Consider the following 25,107-nt stretch of genomic DNA (forward strand, 5'->3'; position numbering starts at 1 on the left):
ATACTTTTCTGTTGTCGCAGGGTTCTTCCACTTGCATTTAGGCCATGTAATCTCATAATACACAGGAATTAAAGCAATGTAATCTCCCAATCCAAAAAAAAATGATAATAATAATTCACACATTCACTGAAAGAACAAATTTGTTTACAAATTACTCTGGCTTTATGACCTTGAGTTAAAATTAGTGATCATTGTACTATGACTTAAACAATTAGCCCAACCTAACCTTAAAGGGTGTGTACAGTTCTGGTTGAGGTGAGGATTTAGCTTTTAACGTTTTGCGAGATATTCAGAAACCACTCTCTACTTGCTCTATGAGACGTCAAAGAGCAAGTAATTCAAAGGGGTATCACAAATTTATTTGATGAAAATCGGTTTTGAAATGGCTGAGATATCCAAAAACAAGGTGAAACAAAGAGATCCTAATAAAAGGCTTGGCCTGTCACCTTTTATTATTATCACTTTTTGGATATCTCAGCCATTTGAAAACCAATTTTCATCAAATAAACTTTGAATCCTTAAAATTACATGCTCTTTCATATTTCATACGAGGTTTCTCATTATCTCCCTTAGGAATGTTCAAAACATGAATCCCCGCCTCAACCAATACTGTACATAATCACAATTATCACATTTTACTGCACTGCCCACTTTGAAGTTTCTGTTTATTTAAAAAGTTTACATCTTTCCTGTGTAAATGATGGAAAAGTTAAATAGATTCTGGACACCATCTGTAGCAAATATATCTGTGTGACTACTTACATAGAGAAGGGCTTTGTGTAATCTAAGAGCACGTTAGGCATATGATTTTTTGCAGTTTTGCTACCCCCCCCCCACCATCCCCACACACACACACAAAAATACTTACACCAACTTGTCACAACTGTAGAAGGATACAATATTTGGGTGATAACTATCTACACAAGAAAACTATTTTTTACTATTTACTTTGTAAGAATGATATCACTTAAATGTTATCTTTCATAAAAAACGAACACCATACACATATCTACACTGGTGTATTAGTTTGCTAACATTTCAAATACAAATTTGGAATCACATTTCAATATTACCATCTTACAAGATTGACAATAATCAGAATTTACTCTAAACGGCACATTTCTGACAAACAGTTTTTACTGCAAAAACTGTTTTGGGGCAGTGATTTGGACTAGAGTTACATTCCACTGTTTTAAAACAGATTAAGAAAGAAGAAAACTATCATGAATGTATACATATTTATGCATTACTTTCAACAAGACTGAGAGCAATGATTTTGTAATGATGATGCCAGATTATTTTACATGCTATAAAAAAGATAAGAGTTGTGAAGGTATTCTCTTATTTTAGCATCAACATAATTTTTGCAACATTTTCAGGCAGTGTTCTCAGCACCAATTACCTGATGTGCTAGATTAGTGATATTACCAGCAACTTATTGGTAAATTTCACGATAATTTGAAGGAGGTCGGCTCTTGTCCAGTGAAAGTAATATTATGCAATCCATTCGTGAACATTTCAAAGGAGCCTTACCGGCCAGGAATGCTCCATAAAATGACTTGGTACGTTTCCCATACACTATCATGACTATGAGTATGGTTACGACCTGCACACAGGTTCAATGACCTCTTGAACGAAAGGTCAGTGTCTCTCAATATACAGTGTCATGTGACTTTGTGGCATACCACCACATGGAGGGAGATAGGAGCTGGGAAGGGGTGGGACATGAGAATGAAGGGGTGCGAGGGAGGGAAGTATTGGTCTGCAAATGCAAAGGAAGTTTTTGTGCATGGTATATGATACATGTTAATAGATGCAATTAAAACAAAATGAGATATTGCACAGAATTTTGTATCACATTCAAATTCTATAACATTTCTTTTCTCATATATTACCCTTATTGGTATACCTCTTGTTCACTCCTTCTCCTCTCCCTCACTTTCTCTTCAGTCTTTTATTCCTGTGCACAAGTGAAACTGATCTTGCAGATAACAATCAGTGGGAGAGTCAGACAGATAAATTCATTTAAATGTCATCAGACGAGTTCTTATTAAGGCCAGCCCTCTGCAGTGTATAAGCATTAGTCAGAAATGTCATCTACATGAAGCAGCGAGAGCTAGAGAGGAGAAAGGGGAAGAGATGGAGAGAGAAGGGGAGAGATGGAGAGAGAGAGGGAGAGAGATGGAAGAGAGAGAGAGAGATGCGAGGGGTGGATTGAGTGTGCCGATGCGCTAGGACAGGAAGCGTCTCATTTAGGAGTGACGTGTGGCTCCCAGCTTTACACTTCTCGCACGGATGATCACACCGCACATCCCAACCAATATTCCCGTCTTGTCACTTTCGGCTGTGTTTGAATTCAAGGGGCCAGTCCCATCAATGTGTCATAAGGCTATGGTCACATTGCAACAATGAGTTTCAGTGCTCTACAATTATAGTAAATGTCATTCACAGGGGAATTACTATTTCCTTTAACTGCTTAACATTCCTATTATTTCCCATCTATGGAAATTAAGTTTGAATTAAACATAAATAAAAATGCTATTTCATATTTTCTCATTCCTTCATTCTTCCTCTTGCTTTTTTTTTTAACAATTCAAACTTTTTGATGATCATTATACATTATGGTGCACTTCTCCCATACAATAGGGTCATAGTTGGGACTATGTCTACTAGAACACAACCACTCCAGATAAAATCTAATTTTTGCAATTTCCAGGACCACACCAGCTAGGATTCCAGCAGGGCATTGGGATGTTGCCATGACTACAAGTTTTCAAAAACTGTCAAACTTTAAGAAGAATTATATGAGACAGGCCATGATGTTAAACATAGGTGTCATTTTCATTATACAGAGCACTCTCACTGAACATACCAACTGTATGATAGTATCAAATAGATTGTGTTATATTGTGGAATGACATTAATAAGTGACGTTTCAAATATATCTTGGACAAGCCAAGAAACTTTCCAAATAGTACAGTAGCACAGAAATCATGAACTTCTTCCCATCACCTGCAAAAGGTTGCAAGTAGTAATGGTGAGCACTCATAAGGCTGCATTTATCTAACTTGAGAGAGAGAATCACATTTCAAAACATGTTTCCAATGGCATTTACGAACATTGTTTGAATCACACTTCTTGGGGTGCTGCGTTTATCTAACAATCATATAATCGCAATTCGAGTGTTGTCACTGTGCAGCTGCTTCACGCTGTTCGACCCAGGAAGTAGAGGTCAACTGCATACTACCAAACATGCCTTTTTTATTCATGAACAAACAATCAGTAGAAAACACAAATGGCAAGCACTTTACTCCCCAACCGGAAACAGCTCGATGTTGACCTGGGCCGGAGATATAAATACATTTCAAACGGCATTGCATTTATCTACTTGCCGAAAGATGATTGTAGTCTTAAACGCATTTCAAATCACCATTTTTTTAAAAATGTTCAAATCACTGTTTCTAAACAGATTAGAAAACACAGTTGCATTTATTCATCTCCCTAAAATGCTTCAAACACGCTTAGGATCATGATTCTGCCTCATAAAATTTTTGGATCAACGCACCCCAAAACTTTTCTGACTTCACCTACTCTTCCCCTTCCAGAGGCTGATTTTTAATGAGCTTCTAAAAAAACACTTACTGGAGCTCTCTCTTCTCTGTTTCCCTTGCCTCTGCCTTTTGTCACAAGAGGTTTAATGTGGTCTCTAGCATGAGTATAACTTTTTAAGAAAATGCACACAAAGGTTCTGATATGCTACAAATGTACAAAAAAAAGAGCTTCATTACAAATGCAGGCACAGTAGTCTGCACATAATAGAGTAGACAATGGCATATACACCTTTATATTAGGTTGGATTTGAACAAATACTTTATTTTAATGTGATAGAATATTTCACCCTTTAATTCAGTACTCTGGTTCTTCCATAATTCTATTAGATCCTGTGCAACCAAGCAGACAACTAGCTGAGTTAGATTTTAGTTCGATAAGAAAACTATTTTGAAACAAACATGCTGGAAACAAAGGGAGAAATAGAAATTAAAGAGAGGATAAAACATTACAAAATTGTATGTATTATTTTCTTTTGAAGACCTTAGATGTATTTTATTATCTAAAGGGAACAATATAGGACATGAAAGAAATGGATGTGAAAAGGATGTTACATTGTCCTTGTGGTGACAAGAAACTTATTTCCATTGTCCTTATAAAAAAAAACTGATGGAATTTTGAATATCAAAAATACTGATTTGAGTTTTAAAACAAAACAATCATCAAAGTAATAAAAAAAAGTTTTTACATTATATGACATCAACAATGTGATTTTGTGAAAATGTTGTTAAAAAAAACATTTCTTTTTTGAATCTCCTGAAAACTCATGATTTTCAAGGTCTATAAAGTATTTGGATATCACTTTGTTTAAAGGGTTAATATCAGTGGTTTAAAATCTAATAAGAGATAGAAGAGGAAGAGATAGAGAGAAATTAAAAATAAGAGAAGAAAAGAGGTAGAAAGAAGGAGAGAAAGAGGGAGGGGTGGAGTATGGAAAAAATGGAAAGGGGGAAGGGGAGGGAAGGGGGAAGGAAGGAGGGAGGGATTGAAGCACTGAACAGAGTGGAGAGGAAGGAATCACTCTAGTATTACTCACCTTAGGTAGATTAATCAGGTCATGAATGGAAACATGAGGCATGCACAGTGTTGACAAACAACACACCCTTCATTTTTTGGTGGGTATGACAGGTATCTTAATTGGATTTAACCTTCTTCAGTGATGTGGCTGATTGGTGATGAAAATCTGACTAAATATAGCAACCCGGGAAAGGTCATTCCTAAGATCTGTCATTCAAATGATATAAGAGAAAACTTTGTTGTACAAATATTTTATGCCTACCTTCAGTTTTATGAGAAGGTAATATATAAACTTTCTCAATCTCTGTCACTGATTACAGTTACTTTATTTTCTATCAAGATCATAATAATGTACTGACATTATCAATCATTTTACTATTATCACAGTTTGGTATTTATCAAATTTCACTGAAAAAAAAGTAATGTGGGGAATCAAATGTGGTATCACCACAAATAACCTGATATCACCTAACATATATTTTCTGATTTTGGACTTCTGACTATATTTCACAGAATCTAAGCTTTCTAAAAAAAAACACACACAAGCTGTCTGACTTCATTTCCAAAAACTTCCAAAAGAAACATCACAAAAACTGGCCACCAAATAAAAACACTTTCACGAACTTTGGCTTTAAAGTTTATGGGCAGGCGATGATACATGTAAATAAAATAGTAGCTCAAAATTTAAAAAAGAAAAAAAATATATATATATAATTTAATGATTATAAAACAGAAAATTTTGGACAAGCAGTCGCTATAAAAATATCAAACTAATGTTTGTGAACAAAACACAATTTTTATACTTTTCTTTTTAATCAGTAATACTCTTCTTGCTTCAGGGCTTGCAATTTATCAGAATATCATTGAGATGGAGTCAGAAATGTGTTTGACAAGGAAACTTTCATGTTCAGAAAACTATGCGTAACTCCCTTTCTGTACTGTAGGCAATTCACAATAATTTTCTTTTTTTAACATGCGCTTCATTATGGTTCATACCTCAAACCTATTGCACACATATTTCAAAGAGATAGAGTTGAGTGTATCATTTAGTCAATCAGAAAAAATGATTGAGTTTAGAATAATAACAACTTTTTGATCAATAGTATCTCTGTATAATGCAGGCTTTGATCCACTTATCACACCTTAAAAACACAAGAGCGTTTGTTGCCAATAACAAACAACTAATTTAGATGTTGAAGTAGTGGTGTCAGAAATAGGAGTATCCCCTTTTAAGCAAGGACTAATGTGCATTTGTATAATGCAAGGATGTTCTAATTGACTCATCGCTCCAGTACCACTGCAAATCTCCCTGGGCAATAGACTGTCTAATCACTCACAGTGGATAGGCCTACCAATGTCAAGTTTAATGAACCAAAATAGACATCTCTTTGAGTCCATGAAACATCAGGTAAACCACATCAGCTTGTAAGCCACATGGAGATTAATTTGCCTCTCAAATACCAATTACCTGCTGCTAATACAAGGAAACTATGTGAAGTGAAGGTGTGTATGTTGCTGTGTACATTGTTTTGCATTGTACAAGTAGCATTACGAGTGACTTTAAGTTACTCTTCCTAAAAATACAAACACTCCATAATGTTTTCGCCTTCTTGTATATGGGGAATCAATATAATCTCATAAAACAGGATGAAGACAAACATCCATGCTTCCACAGTACCTCGGCAGGCTCCCTCTATACCAATGCATTGAATGACTACACCACTGTGCAAACATTCCCAGGAGACTTAGGCACAAATAGATTGCGCTTACATGGCTCCCGTGCAGACAGTGCCGATGAGCTCACGTCACTTGCCTGGTATCACAAAGCTGGAACAGAAACTTCCTCTCTTCACAACTTTGACAAGATTACCTCGCTTGATCCATCTAAGAGATAGATCTAGTGTGCTCCAGTCCTCTCTTTTCTGACAATCTATCACACTATGTTTCAGCTGAAAATGGTTTTGGACATTACAACAGAAGAACTCACAACAGTCCGACTCACAACAGTCGATGAAATAAATTTGCTGCAAGTTTACACTACAAAGATTAAATTCTTAATGAATCATTCATTAGTAAGAATTCAAAGAATTTTTCCACAACTAGTCCATGATGTTCAAATGCCAGCTCCATCATTAAATAATTTCTTGGGAATCCTACTAAGAGGTCCTACTCAAAGCACAGATATAATTGAGTGGTGAGATACTTAAGAATTGGTAGGGCAAACTAAAATCTCAAGTTGAACACTCAGAAACTGAAACACTTTCAAATCTAACCCACTTCTGTCTCTATTCTTGCAGTTTTGTGAAGTATACTAGATAGATGGTATTAAGCATACCAGTTTCAATTTTGAAAATTTGAAGATCTTACATGCCATACCTTTCATTTTCTATATTTGTCCAGGCGGATGAAACATACTCTATGCTATTTGGGGTTGACTTGATTATCTACTTTAACACAACCGAAATGGTGTGTTTTTTCACTTTATTAGATGAGTGATGCAATTACACTGGCAAAGTTCAACATTTCAACATGATGACCAACATAAATTTAACAGTCAAGAAAAAACTAATATGAAATAGCATTAACTCTTAACGTGCCATGGTCGCCGAACGGCGACCTTAGTCCTGACGTGCCATGGTCGCCGATCGGCGACTAAGAAGAGCGAGAAAAGCATTGATCATTTAAGTTATTGTGGTACCGTAATGTGTTACACCAAGAAACTGCCAATGATATGTACTGGTAGCTGATTAGTATAACCATCGTTTCCACTGAAAATATGACCATGTTTACATTGGAAATTTTTGAGTAAATACATGATTTTTCAGCTAGATGTACTTTTTTCGCGTCGGGAAAATCCGCAGTGAGCGCACCCTCCGCAAGATGTGTATGGACCAAAAGTCTCATTGGTAAACCACGCGTGTGTATGCTATTGAATCAGCATGTATTGTCTATGCGGTTCCACTCGCATTGTTCCACTTGGATGCTGTCCTGCGGGAAGCTGCTTTGATTTTGTCCCTGAAAGAGGGTCAGCTTTCGTTCATCGGTCAAGTCTTTCATCCTTTTGTTTTGATAAACGTCACTAATCGTCCCCCACGCTAGCATAGGAATTACGCGCGGACAAAGGCTAGCCGATTTCAATAGAATACGCCCGCCCCCGGTCCGCTTAGACAAAAGGAGGATTAGTAGGTTCTTCCTTCTCAAGTGGACAAAAGACACTCTTCCAGGGCCAGGGACATTACTTCAGTTGCAAATACAGGATCTGGGACTAAAGAAGTCACATTTGGGAATGAATTACTGAGGCAGAAAGAGAAATTGCTAAGACAAAATAAACTGCTAGTATCTTTGGAATCATACAATTCTAGAAGGCAATTTTGTTATCATTTGAAAGAGGAGATGTTGCTCTAAAACTTTCTCACAGAGTCAAGGGAGCGTTCTATTGAAGAAAAACCGCGACTGACTCTTTTTTTCCATACTACACAAAAATTTCTAATAATTTTTTTGATGTATCAATTATTTCTGCAATATTTCAGGTTCAGATAGAAATTATGGCAAACTGACTACATGACATGAAAGAACAAACATTTTTTGATATATGTTGTGTAGAACTCACTTCAAAACAGTTAATAGTTTCAGAGATATGGCGGTTTTAAATTTCATTGTCGGTCCAATTTCGAAACGTTCTGGCTTTAGGTAAAAACCTCTGGCACGTTAGGGGTTTTGGGCCTGGCACATTAAGAGTTAACAAATCATTTGCAAGTACTGTGCATAAGGGAAAGTGATTCAACAAACGTCACAACTCTAATCTCTTAAGTGTTTTGCTTTCGTGTCTAAACGCCAATAAGGAAACTGCTATGGGTAAGTGGTCACCAATAACCTTTGTTGATGTACTTTGCACTTAATGCAGGTGCTAACCGAGGGCACTAATGTCAAACGCTGTGTATGTGTACTCTTATTTTACAGCACCGGATCTCAAGAGTTCAGCACCCCTTTAATAGCATATTGATCCCCTATCAGGGGACTTAACTGTTATTTGTTAAGTGCAGATTACATCCTTTCCAGAGGTCTGCTGTAAGGAACTCTACATTCATCACAGTCTGTGAAGTTTATCCCTCCCAAGTCCCCCCCCCCCCCCTCTCTCTCTCTCTCTCTCTCTATCCATCTTTCTCCCTTCTTTATTACTCCCTTTCCCTGATATTCACTCTCAGAAATTTTTTTTCTTTCGTAACTTCTGTTTGCTTTGGTCGGCAAAACATATTTCTCCATTTTTTTTCATTCCCTATCTTTGTTTTTGTTTCTATTTCCTGCTGTTCTACACATAAATTAACTTTGGTACAAGATTCCAGTCCATTTCCCAACTTTTCTAATCACAAGAGAGATTGAACCATGCTTCTGCTCAATTCTAGTTGGCAAGATCTGTTCTTGTTCTCCAAAAACAACTTTTTTCAGTTGGTGTGGTTTGGTGTTTTCTCTTCCCCTCACTCTCCTTTCTCATTGAAGGAAGATTGGAGAAGACTGTGTGATGAATAGCAAGCAAAGAATACCAAAGACGACGTCATCCAGCTTGGCACCTGTGTCTACAGCCAGCAGTCTCCTGGAGACATCAACCTCTGGGCCATTCACACTGCCAGTGAAATACTAGAACGTTTGGTAAAAATTTGCTAGGCAACTGTAACAATTACTAGACCCTGCAAGATGCACACTGGAGTGTAATTTTTGTAACTTTTGAACTGCATGAAAGTTTGTAATGAGAATGCCTCCTGCAGAAAAGTTGTGATATTTGCCACAAGTCATGACTTCTATCCAATACTCCACAGGCACACACGAAATGCACAGCAAGCTGGCCAGGGTGTTGTTATACAAGATACTTCTCTCTAGAAAATTGCTACATATTGAACTTCACAACTTTTCAACCATTTTAAATGGAAAGCCCACCCATCCAATGTCTAAAAGGGAAATAAAACACAAAATGTTCACAAACATTTTTTTTTTTAAATGAAAAGGACACATTGTTACGTGTTATTGGCATATGCTGAAGGTAAGTGTTCTTTCATTATGCTACAAAAATGAAAACATGCTGAATTTTCTTTATTTCTTTATATCGTCCTTCATATCTTCTGTCACAAATTGTTACAGTCTTTTCAACAAGCGATGGCTGCACCAATATTTTTGAAATTCATAACTTTTAAATGGATTGTCTTATTTTTCTCAAACTTTCACTGATATGGTCTACTGATACTGCTGAACCATTCACTCAATCCACATGTAAACTTCCCTTTTAATTTCCCTTTAATGCTGTGTTATTGCTCAATGAGAACTGACCACATTTAATGTAACCTGATAGTGCCCCATTGAATGATGAGGAAGATGGCCTTACTGCCAACTTTCTTCCGATTGCCGAAGACACTCGACGATGCAATAATTGCACATTAAGCATGTGTTCTGCGAGTCATTAAGAGCAGCATGATAATCACTGACAGCCCTCTCTAGATTTGTGTGCACAGGTGTGTATTACATCACGGAAACATTCTCAAGGTTGTTGGCCCCATTTAAAACACATCATGGAGAATCTATCTCCCATTGGAAGGAAGAGGAGACATAGAAAAACATCCTCTGTGTTGCGGGCAATTTCTTAATCTGGTCTGTATGTCGCAACATTCACGTCACTCTCCCAGTATTGACACAACATCATTATGGGCATCTGTCTTGTATTACTGGAAGATGCCTGCAGCATTCGAAAGCCAATCTTTAAGGCGTCACTATCAAGTTTTATCACAACATCGGATTCTGAAGGCAAAAGAGGAAACAACATTGAAACTGGTAGTGGTATCAAATAATTTTGAATGCTCCCAAATGAAAACTTCTTTCCAGAAGAAGATATGACTCCTTTTCCTATTACTTTCCTACTAGTTCAGACAATGTACATGACTGTATTGTATGGGGTAATCTTAAAAGAGGGTCTTGAAAATGATTAATTTTGGTTATCTATTATTAATACCTTTGTTCTCTCCTTTCTCATTTTAAGTGTCAAAACTGACTTCAAAGCACAGAGTTGATTAGAAAAGAAATCATTCTGCGCTTAAAAGTTATATCTGAAAAAAAAGAGAAGAAAATGGAGTGATATATCACTTAGCATGCAAGCCAATGATAAGATTCTCCCATGATAATTGGGATGGTATTACTCGAGTATTGCTGGTTTAATCACTCACAGTATCTGATAGGCTTGTACACTTAACATAAGTTTCTGGAGGCAAAGAAAGAGATCGTCAGAAGTCATTTTAAGTTGATAGCAATAGCTACAAGCTTATGGGGACTGACACAGTGTCTTCCACAGAGTATAAAAGAGAGAAATCTTCAGGAGTTGTCTCCTAAGATAAACTTCATTACAATTTCTACAAAAGGTATTGTCTTTTTTCTTTTTTACTTAAAGTTAATTTTCAAAGTGAACCTACCTTCAACTCCCTCTCCTCACACACATGCCAAACCCTGCATATTGGACTGGCAGCTAGGATAAGACCGTTTACCTTTTTAGTCTGCATATTTCAATGCAACACCAATGTCAGAAATGGGGTAGAGTGGGTAAACATGGGTTCAATCTTCTGAACTTTCTGAGCTTAGATCTGCTGGGTAATGACTAATGCAGCATGCAGATGCATCAATATTAGATAAACACGAACAGACAGAAAATGGAATTTGATTGAGTTAACATCACAGAGCCTTTCAGAAGACAGCCAATAAAAAAAAAAAAAAAAAAAAATATATATATATATATATATATATATATATATATATATCCTTACAGAAATCAGTATGGAAACATGGAACACAATATCTCTTGAGAAGAAATTGCCCAGAAAAGTCACCAGACAGAGGGTAACATTTCTTTCTTCTTCTTTTTTTTTGTTTAAATAGAAATACTGCATTCATACACCTCATCCTCCCCACTAAAAAATAAAAACAATGAAAAAAAATCTAATGAGGAGTCTCAGCAAGTAAAGACAGCAAAGTTCAACAAGATGATAGTTTACTTGAATTGGTTCCTATCTTAAATGAGGGAAAAGTCATATTTTGAGGGGGAAATGGAATACTATGCAATGTTGTATGTCAAATCAGCTGAGCTAGTAGTGCATGTTCGATTGGCCCACACAATACAATGTAAGGCGATTTACTGGCATCCAAACAGCCACATCGACTTTACCACAATGTGTCTAATTCTCCACATAATATTCCTTCATCCTCAGAATAAGCTCTCTCTTAACAGAACCGTTCAAGCAAGAGAAGATTTTAACACTTTCCTGCAGAAAATAGATCAAGCACAAACTAAGGATAGCTTATGACTGGGCTCTGACTGGTCAATTAATCCTAGAGATGACCTCGGACACGTCATAGGATGTCCAGGACATTAAAGCGCAGTTGACCTGTTCCCTTTCACATTTCAATTTCCTACTGATTTTTCAGAACCCAGCATCCTTTAGGAAGCAAGGGGTTAAAGACAGATGATAGGTCCTGTACATACATTTTCACAGCAGGAACTAAATTAAGCAAGCCATAATGAATATCATTGACAATTTCAATAAAAGAAGACATATTCTGACTAAACTTATGATCATTCAAACTTTGTGCATAGTAAAGTCAATACCATGGTCATCATTGGGAGTCTAAAATCATCCTTCAGTCACTCTCTTGTAATATCCTTTGCACATCATACTCATTTGAGTGAAGGGATTATCAAATTTCACTGTTTTACTGAGTTCTATGGACACATTAAAGAAAGAATTCATTGCATAAATTCTTACAGAATAGGTGCACTCATGATGATAAAACTAAACTGTGGTATTTCGCTTGGCAATTCATAAAATAAGTGCAGATACATCACAAATACACAACAAAATACATCGTGAAATATTATGGTATTTAGGGTGATAATTCACACATTGCACAAAATACAAACACAAGATTTTAAGGTGAATTGTGTCAAGAAATACCACCCATAACATCAGCATATTTCTCTTCTCCCAGTAGGAGATATAGTATATGTGCATGCCCAGTGCTTACTAGAAATATTACGGTATTTCATGAATGAGAACAGTACCAAGTAAATTATCATATCTATTACTGTGATATTTTACCATTGAGAATGGTATCAACAAATTACCATTTGTACTTGATATACCATGGTAATTCAATGCACCTAATGGGGGATGCTGATTTCATTGTTTGATTTCATTGTTTGATTTCAAATATAATCATACTTTTGGACATTTGCACATATAACAAAGATTCCTCTGCAAGCTCTTCAAGGTCACAAAATCCAGATGGCTGCAAACTTTCTGACATTAACACCATCTCAATTTTGCTTATACTTTCCAACTTTGCTAAAACATTTGACTTTCTGTATAGCTTGGCAAGTAACAGGGAATACTGAATCTGTTCAACACAATGTTCTGTCTTCATTCTTTCTCTTATCTGTGTCATAAAGAGCACACATTCGAGCTACACAACCATCTGAGATTCATAAACAAATTCAATCTGGAAAAAAATGGGCATAACTGGAAATCAATTATACTGAAATTTGAACTCACCTTGAATATCAGAGATGAAGCTAGAAGTCGCTATCTACTCCGTGATTTTGATCCAGTGGGGATAAATATTCCAGGTGTAATACATCCAGTGAGACAGGGCAGAAGCAAGAAGCAGAGAGCCCCCAAGCTAGTCTGGTTCCGGAGATATTCAGTGGCCAGCCAGCAGCGGTGGCTAAAGGAGGGCAAGCCCGCTGGTCACAAGACTGGGAGGCCGAAGGGAGAAAGAAGAGAGATGAGTCAGAAGAGGCGGTGTATGAGAGAGCTAGGGGATACTGTGAAGTGAGTCGAGACAGGGCCAGGATTAAACGCACATTCACACACTAGGAGCAGTGGACTGTGGCAGCTAGGGGGTACGTACGTTTGAAAAAGAGAGGGATTCCTGCCTGCTACTATGGCATGCAGTGGGGTAGATGGGGTTGGGGGTAGGTGTGGGAGTCAGGGTAGAAGGGTAGGGTAGATGGGGTGATAATAATTACGGTGGATGTCACTTCAGTATGATAAGACTTCAAGAGGCTTGAAGGAGATGGAGATGAGCAAATACAAATAGAGAGGGCATTTGAATTTGGTGTGAATGAGGATTAGTATGTAGGTCTAGGTGTTTAAAGTGGAAAAATGGACTGAAGCAAATCACAGTCTTCACACATTAGCAAATATTTGACTGTATTAGCAAAAAGCAATGAAATGATGAGCAATAATTGCTTAAAGAGAAAATCCACCGCAAAAATAGATAAACCCAAAAGAAAGAGAAAAATGTTCCCTACAGAACAATACAAAAATTATAAAAATCGGATATGAAATAAGGAAGATATGACATTTTGAAATTTCACATATTTTTCAAATAACATTTCTTGACCAGTCCTTATGAATATTCAAATAAGCATGTTTATGATGTCATGCTTTCATAATTTCTTCTTCTTAAAAACATAAAACTTGCCTTAAAACCACTCAAAATAAAAAATAACAAATGCTAACTCCAATATATCTTGGTATGGGAGCATGCTTTTACTTGAATTATCTAAAAATAACAATTTTCTGAATTTCATATATAACATACATGAAAAATTGTGAGGTTATGGCATCATATTTGAATATTCATCAGGACTGGTCAAGTAATGTTTTTACAAAAATATTTGAAATTCCAAAATGTAATATCTTTCTAATTTGCCATTCAATTCTTGCCATTTTTGTATCATTCTGTAGGAAATATTTTTTCCTTTCTTTTGAAATCAATTATTCTTGGGGTAGATTTTCTCTTTAAAGAGTATAAAGCGGTGGGTAACAGTAAATTAGTCTGGGCTTGAAAATTACAGAAATCAAATTTAATCACTCCATCTCAATAGAAAAGATATGATTTACCTCTACAATACACCATTAAATATTTAAAAAAAGAAGACTGAGATAACTTCAAAGTGCTATAGTGTAATAGACAACAACATAAGAATTAGGTGTGGAAATGAAGACGGATGAAACTATCAATGAGATAGATCAGCTTATGAAAGAAAATAAGCCTCATTAAACCTGTGCAAAAAATGAAGCGTGACAACATACATGTTTTAAGAGACAAAAGAGGGTGTGGTTGAATTAAAAATTCAGGGTCGTGATATGACATATACATGAAATGTCTATGAGTGATTTTCTTTTAAGGTGAAAGAAAAGAGATGACATGAATAGGACAAGATAATGTGGTGTGACAGCATAAGTGGATGTGAGCGCCAATGAAAGATGAGTCGAGGAGAGGAAGAAGAAATTTATCGTAGGACAGCTCGATGTCAGGTACCACCGACGACGATGGGATGAGAGGGGGAGTGATGTAAGAGGGACGAGGGAGGGGAGGAAAAGAGGATTAGTGTGGATGAGTGGGGGACTAGAGGAGAGCCATGGAGGGAACAAATGGGGGAGACAGGCAAGTATGAGTGGCCAACAGGGGGTTTCACACTTTTAGCAACAAAACTTGTTTGTAAACATGGTCAGGAATGCCTTTCATGCTAAAGAGGTTATTTTATTTGGTTCATGTGGACACTTAGTCAAGTTTTTCTTACCCTAACTTCTCACACTTTTCTAAAGTATGATTTGGACAATTGTAGACTCGAGTCCTTTTCAATCAAATTTTGCTCTTTTTTTTTTGGGGGGGGGGGGGGGGGCTGGGGTGCCTATGGGGGACTTGTAGTTGCTAAAATTGTGACATGGCTGAATGGATTATAATTTGTGGGAAGCAGTTAGTGAGAGGTCTGAACACTCCATAACTGTAACACATGCATTTCAGAAATGTCATTGAAACAAGATCTTCTTTAAGTGTGGAAACCCTCAAAATTTTGCTAAAAAATCTTTTAACCCATGGTAAGTGCAATCTACTTCCTGCCCAAAAAAGATGAACAGTGTCTGTAAGTACATAAGCCATTACATTCACTTTCATGTTTCTGGATCACTTAACTTAGATCTCTTAAACACCTATTGAGTAACAAGAAAGTTGTCAGCTTGTGTGTGCACAAAAAAGAGAGCCAGCATTTATACTACATGTGTGGTGAAAAAAAAAATCAATTTCATTCTGGTTACTTTTTTAGGCCTAGGCCCATATGCTTGAAATTAATATTTCATTTTGATTTACAGCATTTGAGAAAAATGCCCTGTACCACAGAATGATTCTGTCTTGATCTGGAATAATAACATGATGCATCAGATTAATAAGCACTGAATAATTTCAAAACAGCTCAACAAATCCTTTCCTTTCCATATACTGCATTCACAAATCCTTGGATTATCAGCATTTTATTAAAATCTTCATTTTTCATATTCATCATTATAATGATGACTACATTTTTTTTTCAAGAATATAATCAGCATTGTTAATATCATCACTGTCTTTATAATCATCACAACTGCTACAATGTCTATTATGACAATGATTTAAAACTACTTTCAACTACTTTCCAAGAATCTTAATTTTCAAGTTTTTACTAGAAGTCATGTCAGAGCCTGTAAGTACTTTTCGAAATGATTAGTACCATTATCATCATCTTTAGTTTAAGTCAGCCAGTGAAACTATTTTACTGCCCCTTTCCAGCAGACAAATTTTACTTGAATAACACTGTTTGTATCCTGTTTCACCTAGGACTACTTTCAACCATGATGTCACCAGCTACTTAGCCTATGATTATCCAATGAACGGAGAAAGATGAATTTGATATTTACAGAAGGTCGCAGGCATCAGAATATCTCAAGTGACATCATCATGGTGAATTTCTCAGGGAATTTAGTGTGATACTGAGCTAAACTAAGTTTATTTCCATTTGTTGGTTATGGATTGATGTCTGAAGCCTGTGTTGACTTAGGATAACAATCCCACCAATTTGTTTTGAGGTCTATGAGTGATGATCTGTTCAAAATGAGGTTCTAAATTCCTAGAAATCATTTGGAAGTCCATTCTTCTTCCAATTTTTTAAAGGAAAAATTGGAAGACGAATGGACTTGCAAATAATTTTGAGTAGGTGTATACTATTTTCGTAGGTGTCAGAGTTAAGGTTCTTTTCTAGCTGTCACGGCCTCATAAAAATACAAAATTATATCCTTTCCACATACGGTTATATAGAAATTCCTATACCAGGAATAATACAGTCAGTTGATTTCTTTTTCTGCAGTGAAATACAACATATACCCACTCTTGGAGACTACACAGCTTCAGCTTACAATCATGTGTAACCTTGTTTTCTAAAGGGCCTGTAAGAGACATACAAATTAAACACAATATGTGATGAATCATTTGCAATATCTATTCACTCTTGCTTAAAATCTAGGTCTATTTTACAATGTACTGCATCAGATATAGTTCGAATTTTAAGCCTGTTAATTAACAACGTTGTTGATCTGCAACAGGTTTTTTATCCATGGGCATGCATCATGATGTGAAATTCAACTTTGGGCCTGACCACTTAACCATACATTGCACAATCTTACAGACTATTTAGACTATTATTGCATCATGACCCAGGCACCCATACTGAAACATTATACTTGTACATTTCCTGATGGCTGGGTATGTTCTACAGCCATTTGGCATTGACATTACTCAAACACAGAGACGCAACAAAACACCATGAGATTATAAATATAAGTAATTCTTGGAAGAAGGAGTCAAAGTCAGTAGTATTGTGGCAAAGTCATAAGTTTGTCAATTTTTATTTTTTTTTAAATAATGAATTAACAGTTTAGAATTGCACAACATAAGTACTGGGATCTCATGCTCTTTGATCTTTCTGAAATATTTCTGTCTAGACTTAAGAAATTCAATAGTACTTCACAAACTTAAAGCTCTTACATAGAGGAGAGGGTTTACATTAACTTACATTCTAGAATGACGATGAAATAAAAACAGTAAAGAAGAAAGCAGCAAAATTAGAGAACAAATAAGAAAGGTCGCACCATTTGCATAACACTCATTCATCTAATATTCATTTAATGCACCACAACTAAACTGAAATTCCAAGTCATGTGACTGTGAGGTCTCATGGGTAATATCATACAATTTATTTAGAGCATGAATAACACAAGCAAAACATATTTCCCCTCAGAGAATTTTTAACACATACTTGTTTTTCACAGGCTAATGCCGTTTTGTAATTAATAATAAGAGTATGGTTCCAGTGGTTTTGAATGTCTTCATCAAAACTTGATGGCAGGGATCAAAAACATCATCAGCCTTTTTCATTGGACTTCTTCCATAATTAATGACATCATACTCGCGTGACAAGCTCTAAAGAGGGAAAGGGGTGATCTGCGAAGCGTACATCTTGGTGTGAAATAGAGAGAGCCTTGCTTTACCAGACTGTGCCTGTCAGACGAGACATCTCACCACACCTTGTGCTCTGAGCTAGCATGGTGTGGATCACCCTTTTCAACATCGAGGCACTTAATGAATTAACACCCTAACCTAATTGGCCCGACAGTCATTAGAGGCACACAGAGACAGGGCATCCAGCTGTCTGCAGTCTAACCTAAGGCAGAAATGCCTTGCTACAGCAGCAAGAACTGTCTCAACAGGCAGAGCAGAGGAGAAAATAAGATTAAACAAATTTAGGTAATTACGTAAGACCTAAAACATGAACATGTGCAGCAAGTACGGATTTTGAAGTGCATGAAAATAGTGGTATATGATAAACAAACATGATTCAAACACAGTTGAGACTAAAAATAATTCTGAAAACAATTCTAAAATCTGCACTAAGCCTTCTTGAAAAAAAAACAACTATGAAATGAATGATATGTTACTGATTCAATTGAAAATCTTATCACTTTTTGCAGGGTAAAGACCTCTGTATTCCTAGACTGCAGTCTTTACTGGAATTGGCATCATGACCATATTCTTTTTTCAACAATATTTCCTCTATTTTGTTGAATAGTTTGCACACTGATGCTGTACTTTCTTCATACGTTAACACAGACATCTCAATACTACACTGTCCATGAATAATACTGGCTGTATCATCTAATCAACTTAAAGCATTATCTCAATGGTCTTTACATTGGGCTGTGCATTGTTGCACCTGTTTGGGTTTGTCTGACTTTATAATATATCATTAAAATATGTTTAGAAGGGGGAGGAGAGGGTGGTATTCTGATTGGATGCCAAAGAGAATAATTTGGCAAGTTAATTGTGACTTATTAGATGGATAAAAAATCAGGCAAGGTAGGTAAGTCTATGAAGGAAGATGTATTCAGTCATTCTACAGTTGCTTTTTCTTTTCATTAGCTGTGCTTAAAAATACTATAAACTCATTCATAAACATGCCAACTTCCCATTATACATGTACATATGACAAGGCTCGATCACCACACTAACTCTTTTTCTTTTATGGTCATTTTGGGCCACTAAAATAATATAATTTGCAATTTTGGTGGCCCGAAAAAAGGAGAAACACAACAATCCATTTTGAATTTTAGCTGCTCGATTGGGCCACCAACAATTAACCCGTTGAGGACGAGTCCCGAGTACACTCGGGCAAGTGTCTATGGGAAATGCGTGTTGTAGCAAAATCAGTCCGTCCTCAACAGGTTAATAATGTTTTGGGAAATTTAGTGGCCCGTCATCAATTCATAGTGGCCCCAGGCCCGCAAGCCACCACAAATGTTGAGCCCTGTATATGATATACATCAATTGTATAATTAAAATATTATGATGTTGAAGCTGCAAATAAGGTTGCCCTATCAAATATCACTTAACATTATCCTACATCTGGAAATTCACCTCGGGACTGGGACAACACTTCAGCCCGTTTTACACTTGTGTTTCTTAACCCCGTACTTTCTCTGACCCAGGACTATCGTCAGTCCCGTACCAATTTTTTCAGCTTTTTACACTCGACAATTATAGTCCCGTACTAAGCTCTTGTCCGGGGCTAAGGAGAAAATTGACCTTTTTACACTCGTATTTCTTAGTCCAGTTCTTTCCAAACCACATGAATATTCATGATTACGCTGTGTACTATACACATACACGCATGCACCGGCAGCACTACCTCGTTTCTGATCGGTCAGGAGGGTCGGACTTCGTCTCCGTCGCTTAGCCCAGGATTAGTTTTTCGTTTTGTTTACACTCACTTGCTTGGCACTGCAATTGAGGTGCTAACCCTGCTATTTTGCAGGGCGGCCAGACAGTACGGGATTATCGGTGGGGCTAGCCCACTTTGGCAAAAATGAGTGTAAACAGAAAGTGGGCTAAGGATAGTCCCGTACCAACGGTGGGGCTAAGGCCCCCCCCCCCCCCTTAGCCCCACCGTTGGTACGGGACTAAGCAAAAATTTACAAGTGTAAAAAGCCCTTTCTTCACGAACTCCTTTCTAGCTCCTGGTGGGTAATCGGTGAAGCAGATCAAAGCAACCTCTCACATGGCTAGTCACTTGACCTTGCGATAACCTGCCATAAATGTATCAAAGTCCCCCCCCCCCCCTTCCACCAACGATATATATCCTTATGACAACAGGTCATGACCCATACAAATATTATGCAGAAATTACTGTAAGTGCATGGAGGAAGGCATTCTCAATAAGTGACTTTTAATGGAAATAAAATTCATGTCTGATAGAAAGTTGGTTTTAATAATGACAGTTATATCAAAGCAAGGGATGTGAAAAAGTCTGAGTTATATCAAACTCTCACCATGAAAGTGTCACAGGTAAGCAGCTACCCGCCATGTGACCCAGACAGCTATTTCCACGATCCTATTAAAAGTTGTGTTGGCTGACTGACTGACATTCATATGATTGTAACTTTCTGTTATTTGTCTGGTAACAAATTTCCTACACATGTCAATACACCTGCAGATATGGTAGTCAATTTTCATACAATATTCATAGATTTCTTGCTTGGATTTTATTACAGTATCTGCAACTTTCCCTAATAAGTGTGCTAGCCACTTTATTTTATATGAGCGATTTCTACTGAGACTTCGGTAATCTAGTGACCCTAATATGACAAATTTCTACTTGTTGTCACTCTCACTTGTTTGAGTGAGAAGGAAAAAGACAGAATTAAATTCCACTGAATTAAAAACACGTGAAATTCATCTTACCCGGCCAAGTGCAAAAAGAAATTACTCGCATGAAAATATCCACTTTTACAGTACATCTTGCATATTCAGAGAGTACATTTCTGCTACGATGACCATGTATACTATGAATGCTTGGACTCTGACTTAACATCTGAATGAATGTAGCCGAGTTTTGGTATTTAATACTTTCAGTATATATCAGCTTGCACGTGCATGTATATTTCTTTGAGATACCCTACATCAGGGCAATTTATGCCCTTTTCAAAGGACAAGGGGTCATTGAAATTGTTAGCTCTCTTTTAATTTTTGAATACAGGATCCTTCAACCTTAAAGCTTTGGAAGCAGAGATCTTGACCATCTTATCAGCTGTCAATTATTTCTGGGATAATGGCAGAGAGAAGGTGGGGGAATACGATGGCGATATCTGTTACTGACACCGCCGCGGAGCGAACCGCTGAACGGAGTCTTTCGTTGCTGAATACCAGATGCTGCGATCATATCAGAGCACGCTATATCCCTGACCCCAAGAATGCATTAATTACACACCAACACAACACCCCACCACGGGGCCTGGTGGTGACAACAAGAAATGCTGCCCCCTGACGCATCATCCATAGATGCATGAGCCCTATTCCATATTTCCATGGTCAAACAGGAAAATGATAGCTAGAGCAACAGGCAGAAAAATGAAATAGAAACACAGAAGAACTGATCAAGAAATGTTGAAGAAAAAAAATAACATGAGAGCATTAAGAGTTTGGGAATAAAGAAAAGAAAGAGACAAATGAAAGACTGTTGAATGCAACAAAGTCAGTTTTGGGTCTCATTTCATAAAAACTGTTACAATAGCAATGCTTGTGAGAATAGCAACTTCTAGACAAATAGCCAATTAGGGAGCAGTAATTATGCCATTACCATGACACAGCAGAAAAAGTCAGTATCAAAAGTCAATTTTCTATAAAATGGAGCCTTGATCTTTTGTTTTGTTTTTAAATCACCAATTAGTACTATATCAAATAGTAGAGAAGTACTTCACATTGATGGCAACATTGCAAAATTAGAAAAATGGTAACATTTCAGCAAAAATCGTTTGGAAACTTTGCTAAAAGCAACCCTGCACATCAGAAGAATTCATGGCACACCAGAGTGCAATTCTTCTAACTTTGTGTCAAATTTGCTGTGATGATTTGCAATGAGCTTATTTGACAAAAATCAGGTTTGGAACGGCCGAGACATCCAAAAACAAAATAACACAAAGCAATTGCAATAAAAGGTGGGTCCCATCTTTTATTAAGATCGCTCTGTTTTGGATATCTCAGCCATTTCTAAACCAATTTTCATCAAATAAACATTGAATCCCTCTTGGAATTACATGCTTTTTCCCATTTCATTAGAGGTATCTCATTATCTCAACAAAAATTTTAGAAACCTGAAGTTAGGCCCCAACCAAAACTTTACGATCCCTTTAACTCAATGTTTTGAAATCTCTCTCCAGCCACACAGAGTGTGCAAATAGCAATAAAGGTTATTGTTGGTAGAAGCTTTAGTTGTGTGCAGTGCATTGCTAAGCCACTTGCTCATGCAGTGAAAAAAAAAAGAAAACTCAAACATGAAAACTTGTCACGTTGCATATTCCATTAAAAATGGGCAGAGAAAGAGAGCAGGAAATAGCAATAAGAGGAAAGGCACTTAAGAGAAAAGAAGAGATGGAGAGTGGAAAATGACAAAAAAAGACTGGTAGTCAGACGTTTCAAAACCTATCATAAGTTGGCATGAGAGTTATTTCAAAGAAGACACTCTGGATGGGATGAATGTTGTGGTGACATTTATATTAAAATGACTGTGACAATCATCACATTTTCAAAGAATTTATCCCTGTTACTAGTGCATGCCTTACATGTAAGGAAGCCATTCTACAGGAATTCATTGAGATGGGAAGGAATTCTAAAAGCCTTTTATACTGATTTTCCTTAAAGGACAAGTTCACCTTCATAAACATAAGGATTGAGAGAATGTAGCAATATTAGTAGAACACATCATTGAAAGTTTGAGGAAAATCAGACAATCCGTTCAAAAGTTATGAATTTTTGAAGTTTTTGTGCAGTACCCGCTGGATGAGAAGACTACTGCAGTGTATGAATAACTTAGATGTCACATGCGTACAACAATATAAGGAAAATATAAAGAGAATTTCACAAAATTCCATCTTTTGAAAAAAGTACACATTCCCCTGACTCGTTACCGATAAATGTTATGGGTAATATTATTCCCCCTGCCTTCAGAAAGAGGCAAGTCAATTGCTCTGTTATTATGCAAAAAAAAGTGAAAATATGTTGAATTTTCTTTTATATTTTCTTTATACTGTTGTACGCATATGACTCACAAGCTGTAGTAGTCTCCTCATCCAGCCGTTCCAACACAAAAATTTAAAAAATTCATAACTTTTGCATCGATTGTCCAATTTTCCTCAAACTTTCACTGATGTGTTCTACTAATATTGCTGCATTTTCTCAATCCTTATGTTTATGAAGGTGAACTTGTCCTTTAAAGCCCCATTATCAAACATGGACAAGCATCACAGTATGTATGCTTTGTTAAAACTGACATGCTATAAAGCTCATGAAGCTCAGGGAACTGTTTTTCCTCCTTATATCTGCATCAGGAAGCTTCTGCTTGACTTCCATTTTGAAATTTGTAATATTTTACCAAAAATAGTTTAGAGAACCTGCCTGAACAAATTGAAAAAAATTCATGACAAAATGAAACTTGACATGTGTGGACATAAATGCTATAAAAGAAATTCACTGCATAATAACAATGTTTTGGAAGTCCAGTTAGTATAAAGATTTCTCTTGTGTTTGTTTGCAACCAGAGGATAAATGTGTGATCCTTGTCTAGTCTGCCTAAATTTGTGCCGGTCATTTTCCATCTAGCCAGATTTTTGCAGATTTTGTTTGAATTGTTTCCTGGTGTGCACAATTTAGAACAGATGTGACTTTAAATGCTGGCAACTATTATGTCAATTACGTGAGACAGCTTTTTCCAAACATACTTTTACATCAGAACATAAGATAAATGGGAAGTTTAAGATTTCCAATATATTTGATATGTTTCGATCAATTACTTGTATACAAAAGATCTGAACGATTTCTTTTTCCCAGTATGTCAGCAGTTTTGAGATATCACATTGTGGCTCTAAAATTTACATTCACATGATGTTCCTAAACATGAAGAATAACTTTGATTTGCACTCTTTTTTTTATGATTAGCCTGTAGTCAAGACCTGTGCAAATGCACTCAAAAGTTAACAATCTTAAAGATTTGTTGAATCACAAGATTTCTTAGGAATTACACTCTATCCACAAGCCATGGGGGTCCCCAATTGTAGTTTAGTGTTATGTGGACATGATAATCAACAAACTTAAAGGAGAAATCCAGTCCAAATATACATTAGTCTGATAAGAAAGAGTAAAATATTACGTGTTCAATGGTAAAATTATGATCGAAATCGGGTGAAAAATAAGGAAGTTATGACATTTCTGAAGTTTCGCTAAATTTTCAGGAAACAGTTCTTGATCGGTTAATATGAATATGCAAATGGCAAAGTGAGCATGTCATCCCCTCAGAACTTGCAATATAGTTTGCACATAAAATTTTGAAATTTCCAGTTTTTTATTTAAACGCAATTATGCCCGAGGCTCAAATCCTGGTATATCTAACTGATCACTATTCTGAAGTTATTCAACCAGGAATAACATCATGTTTAAGACTTCAATGACAGAAACATTGAATTTTCGTCGTTTTTTTTTTTTTTTTTTGTACATGATCAATGGAAAATTGTGAGGTTATTGCATGGTTAGCTCACTCATTTGTATATTCAAATCCACTGTATAAGAACTGTTTTGCAGAAATTAGCAAAACTGCAAAATGTCATAACTTCCTCATTATTCATCCGATTTCAGTCAAATTTTTAATGTTGAAATTTATTTATAATGAGATTTTACTTTCTTTTTAAATCATACTAACTTATATTTGAACTGGATTTCCCCTTTAACAGTTACCATGACAATTCTGTGGACCCTATTCCCCCTCATCTTCTGGGTATACCTCCAGTGCGCATTGCACACTACTACTAATATCATCGCATATTACCAGGTTCATATCGCTAGCACTGCGTGTATATATTTCTTCCAGTTCTGTGGTTTGATTAACGAGTGGAACTCTCACTCAAAAATTCAGCCTTTAAGATTAGGTAATCATGTGGATGGGTGTAATAGTTTACTACTACACTGCAGCTAATCATCGACAATCAAAACTTCAAAGCTTACAAAAGTCATGTGAATGTAACTAAAGTTGCTCTA

The sequence above is a fragment of the Diadema antillarum genome, unplaced genomic scaffold, assembly GCF_040938485.1.
Source record: "Diadema antillarum isolate AM-2024a unplaced genomic scaffold, OU_Dant_1.0 seq00001751_RagTag, whole genome shotgun sequence".
Lineage (NCBI taxonomy): Eukaryota > Metazoa > Echinodermata > Echinoidea > Diadematoida > Diadematidae > Diadema > Diadema antillarum.